This window comes from Ascaphus truei, chromosome 6 (genome assembly GCF_040206685.1).
Source record: "Ascaphus truei isolate aAscTru1 chromosome 6, aAscTru1.hap1, whole genome shotgun sequence".
In the NCBI taxonomy this organism is placed as follows: Eukaryota; Metazoa; Chordata; class Amphibia; order Anura; family Ascaphidae; genus Ascaphus; species Ascaphus truei.
This window is the reverse complement of record NC_134488.1, coordinates 29,855,947-29,861,520: the sequence shown is the minus strand read 5'-3', so window position 1 is coordinate 29,861,520 and position 5,574 is coordinate 29,855,947. Positions and strand designations below refer to the sequence as shown.

The window sequence follows — 5,574 nt, the reverse complement described above, 5'->3', positions numbered from 1 at the left end:
AATGTGGAAATGGAGTTTGAAGGGATGATCAGAGGCAAAGAGAGACAGGAGGAGAAGAAAAGGAGGACAGGAGAGAGAGAGAGAGAGAGAGAGAGAGAGAGAGAGGGAGAGAGAGAGATCAGGGGCAGAGAAAATGTATTTTTCTATATTGATAAAGTTACTGCGATATTAACATTACTTTAATCAACTCTACTCTTAGGGTAACACCTATACTACTGTTACAAAAAAGTAAGAGATATAATCAAGGTAGAAAACGATTTGTGTGTGATCCGAATTAAAATCCACCTACAAGAAAGATCTGCGTCTAGCTGCACCGGTAACATACTCCTCCAATCCCAGAGTCCAGTACAGGTCTTGATCCTCTTCCTAATCCCCATTCACTGTGACCCTCCCCTGCATTTACACTTCCTTATCTGCCTCGGATCCTCTCAATCTCCCTCCTTGAGATCGTTCTCCAGCTCAACTGTGATCCCCATCTGCTACTACTGATATTATCGTATAATGGATATAATATAATCTTCTTTCAAGCACCAGTATCTCTGACCCAGCCAGATATACACACTGATTACATGGGTCTGATGCTGCTCCATATTAGGAATGTGATCCTTCTTCCAAGCCTGTGTCGACATTATAATGACATGATTAATGAAATCCTACAAGGAGCAATAAAAGTAATGTATACAGACTTAACACGAAAAAAAGAGCAAATTATGCTCAGTCCCAATTCATTTATAAAAAAATAAAAATGAAGCCTCCCCGTCGGGGAATTGAACCCCGGTCTCCCGCGTGACAGGCGGGGATACTGACCACTATACTAACGAGGACTTGCATGTGCAGTTGAGAAAAAGGTTCCTTGATGAGCTGCACAAATTTTTTTACGTGTCTGTGTTGTAAGATGTAATAATCATATATCACATTTTGATGGGCTGTGAAAACCGAAATCCTAATATTTAAGGGCATTAAACCGAGAACCCCCGATATATATAGGGAAAAAAACAAGATTGAGCGACACAGCTTTTAATGGGATTAGTAAAAAGGGTCAGTCCCATGTGGGACCAAAGTATGGTTTAAAGAACAATCCCATGTAAAAAAAAACTTTTCATTTTTAAACAGCTTATTAGTGTTATTGGTGTTTTTGGAAAGCTGAAATCCCCTTTAAATGAACAAAGTTACTTATTTGTATCTTATGAAAAATGTATGTTTTGTTTTTCTCTGGGAACACTGAAGTATATCAGCAACTGTTGTCAATCTTTTTGAATAAGGATGGTTTTTTTTTGCCTGTTTTCTTGAGCTGTTTTTTTCTCAATTTGAACTTTGGCGATTTTGTGAAACTTCGAAAATACAAAGAGAAGTTTCACAGCGAATTAGGACGTTTGCTAAAACATTCACCCATTCTATCCTACAGGTCTAATCCGACTCCCCATTTGCTGTGACCCTCCTCTCCCTGTACATTTCCTTATGTGCCTAAAATTAAACTAACTATTAAATGTGCCACTGTTCTTAGTTCACTTTACTCCTAAAAGGTACTTGCCCCTTAAAAAGGCTAAAGGGTGAATCCCACATAGAACCAAACTGACCCAATGACAGTGACATATTTCAGGGGTGAGCAAACTATTAAGAGTTGCGCACCAACCTTGCCTTCTCCCCCCCCCTCATTCTCGCGCCCCCGTCACCTCTTGTGACGTCACCCCGCTACGTCATTTGACGCCGCGTTGCCATGGCGACGGCCATGTGACATGACGTCTCATGGCATCGCGACGTCATTTGATGCCGTGTTGCCATGGCGACGTGTCACAGCGGCCAATATAATTTGAGTTGCAGAGGCCTCACGCGATCCCCCGGCATTTAATTTAAATGCCTTGGGGAAGAGCGCGGGACCTCTACAACTGCCCGCGCCCCCGCAGAAAACTCTCGCATCCCCCCAGTTTGTGCACCGCTGACATATTTAATTCGTGTCAGTCCCACTTAGGACCAAAGTGAACTAATGGGATTTGTAAGGGAACCTATCTTATTTATTTCTTATCCTGCCTTAAACTAAGTGTATTTGGTTTGCACCACTACCAACTTCAAATAGCAGAATCCAAGACTAAGCTCATACTGATGAGTCCAAGATCAGGAACTAGCTGTCACTAAGTGGGTTATCTAAATTACGTGACCCAAAAATTGACTTACAAACAGCAGTAGTTAAAAGGACTATCTCCTGTCCTACAATTCCTTGTTTGACTTAGGCTGCGTCCAGGGTGAACCCGCGCTCGTGACCGTGCGCCTGACGTCACACGCCTTTAGCTGTAGTGATTTGTGGCTTGGGTATACGCGACGGGGAGGCGTGTTGGGGGGCGTGGCCTTTGACGTCACGGAGCTGGTTCACCCTCATTGGGCGAACTGCTCCCGTCACCCGGCGGTCGCGCCGCAAAATCAAATTTGATTGTTCGCGCGCCCCATCGCGCTGGCGCATGCACACGCAGTCTGTGGCCACACAATCATTGCCGTAAGACATTTTAGTCAAGCCGCGTGTGCGGTCACCATGGATGCGGACTTACTCCTACTATGTATTGCCTTGTGAGGGCAATGACATCATCAGACTGGCATGAAACGCTTCACCTGAGTCAATCTGCCACATTGTTTTATTTTAAGGCAGCTGGGGTTTTTGGGAGGGGCCTTTGCTCATTTAGAAATGCCTGTGGAAGTTCTGGAAACGGCTACAGGAAGGTGGAGAGATGAACTTTCCAATGACAAGGAAACCATTGTATTTATTTTTGTAATAAGAGGGGACTGCGGCATTAACCCCATTGGTGCCAGGGGTTAAGTGACTAACATTTCTTCATGGCTCATAACTCTTCAGAATGGTATTTGCATTTTCATTCCATTATGACACAGGTAAATAATATGGGACTTTTCTTATTAGCTCCCTACATTGGAATCCTATCTTTGGAGACCCAAAGGGCTTACAGTAATTAAATCAGATTTGTATTGCTAACGCAATAACTTCTCTCCTTCTGCAAGGAAATGAGAAAAGCCTATTTAATTCAAGAAGGGAAATTGAAGTGTGGGGGCCAAACATGGCTAGAATTATATATTAACAGGGGCTGTAGTGCCTATGTAGGTTATACAGGATTAGCTTCCAGTGTCGGCAATATATGTCCGCATGTGTGGGACAGTGGGTCCCGGTGAATCTTTTAGCATGTGCATGTGTATCTGTGTATATCATTGCTTACATCATTGTGTGTGTTTAAGTTGAGTGTAAAGGTGACTCTTTGTGTGTATATAACTTTGTCCTAATGTAACGGGTTTTCTGTATGGCCTGACCCCCCCAATCTCATATTGGCCCCTGTGGTCTAACCAGCCCCCATTACATTGTCGTGTCTGGTGGTGCACCTGTTGGCAACAGGACTCCTGAGTCTCCCGCTTGATGGTGTTTGGGGATTGTCAACCCAGACAGGCAGCTGAGGTAGTGTGTGCGAGTCCTACCTATATCCAGTGCAACGCCTCCACCTCATCAGGATATCTGCGTCCGCAGGGAGATGGTTCTGATGAGGAACTCCTTCTTGGTGGTGCCTTCCACTGGAGAGTAACTTCACACTCACACAGTGGGGTTGTCTTTGAACAGGGCATCTTTATTGGCATGGTGGTATGGGCAAGCTGCCCCTCACAGCTAGCAGTCTAGCCGCTCATTCCTTTGCTGCACTCCATTAGGAAGGTTCCTTCTCCTCTAATAGAGTTGCTCTCCACCTCTTCTCTCAAAGAGATTCTCCAGCTTGTCTCTGTCTGCTCTGCTCAGACTGCACAGACTCACAGCTCTTGCATCAGACCACTGCAACACTGTTGCAGACCTCCACGTGCCTCTTACTGAACAGAGGCAGCACACCAACTGAACTGAGCCCCTAACTTTAGGCAGTACTGTGTCTTATATCACCTCCAGAAACAGACACCCTCTGTGTCACTTCCTTTGGGACATATGACACCTCACCAGGGTTTGAGGGCAAACCTCCATGATCGTTACTGGCAACCCTGCCTACTTACCAGGATTACTGCCAGCATGAAAGAGATATGTACACCAATTTTACACTTGGCTACATTCTCCCCCTGGTTAAACCCAACGACCCGGCTGGGATCTAAATTTGCGGAACCTTCCTTCAGGTAGCACAGCAAAACACAACAATACACATTACAGTACATATCTTTTCATCATAAACATAATAACAGATACATCCTAACGTAGATGTGTAACAACCAGGATTACTCCCTGATGGAGTATCCATTACTGGTACTACCATACCCTCTTAAGGTGGCCTACGCACAGCATGGTCCACTGGGTTTAGAGCAGCAATGCTGTAACACTCTAGGTGACATACGGGACACCCACCATCAGCCCATAATTCTGGCATGGATGCTAGTGGACTGAGAGGATCATGCCCATACACTTCCCCAAGGCATCTCCTGGAGATGTAAGCCATCTTTTCTTGATTACGCCACTTCTTGTCTGACACTTTAGGATCCCAATCCTCTAGAGAACTATCAGCATCCCAATCTTCTACGGAACTATCAGAATCCCAATTTTCTTCTCCTGATCCTTCCTTCTCATCAGAATTATATCCCCTATCCTCATCAGTGGAACCCATTTCGAACTCACTTTCTCCCTCCCATGGATGGTGAAAATAAAGTAATAACTTTTGGCGATCCCTGGCAACTCTTGCCGACACTGGAGGTACATAGGGTGTTCCCCGGGCAATAGGCACAATATGAGCAACATTACCCAAATCCCCAGACATCCCACTGGAATGAGTGTGCATACCATAACGCTTGACTCCCCCGTTAGCCACAGACTTGATTACAGTAGGATTCACCCCAGGAGACTTCACATTGGTTAACACTTCCCTCCCCAATCTCTCCTCAGAGGTAAAGCAATCACCCCAGTCCAGGTTCTCTCCAGTCCTTTCATCAGAAGTGTCCCGGGACTCCCCATACAACCGTTGGCTCGACTGGGACCCAGATGAGGAAGTGACAGGGGCAGGGGTTTTAACTATGGCCGGGGGTTGGGCATAGGGAAACACTGCCGGCATACGCGGGGCTACGACCCGCAACTTCTCGCTACCTTGCCCGGTACCATCGGACTGGCACTCCGGTTCACTCGCCTCCTTACTCCCAGGCTTCCGCAGGGCCTGCCAGCTCTTCCCGGACCCAGGCGACCTGGTACAGCTGCTTGGCCGCGAGGACGCGGCCATCTTCCATCCGGATCCGCTGTGCCCACCGGAAATGATGTCATGGATCTCGCGGGACTCGCCGCCGCCATCTTGCGTTGGGCTCCCAACCGGAAACCTCTTCCCCCAGAACGACATCCGCCGCCAGAAGTGATGGTTCTGCTCTCCGCTCCGCTCGGGCCCGGACTAGGCCTTTCTCCGCCGGCGCCTGGGGAGGGCAAGGATGTCGCTTACCGCTCCGTCGGCTCGGGATGGTTCCTTCTCCGCCGTCGGCTACGCCAGTCATCACGGCCGTGGGACTCCGCCTCTCTGGTTGTTTCTTCACCGGCGACACGAGACTCCGCTCCGCCGCAACACAGGTAAGTGCCGGTTCTTT

The 5,574-nt window shown here is 47.2% G+C and overlaps 1 non-coding gene across 1 annotated transcript; it reads right to left on the bottom strand.

The window, feature by feature from the left end:
* Positions 1-752: 752 nt before the first annotated feature.
* Positions 753-824, bottom strand: TRNAD-GUC (transfer RNA aspartic acid (anticodon GUC)). Its single transcript has one exon. It is a non-coding gene; the product is annotated as a tRNA-Asp (tRNA).
* Positions 825-5,574: the final 4,750 nt, after the last annotated feature.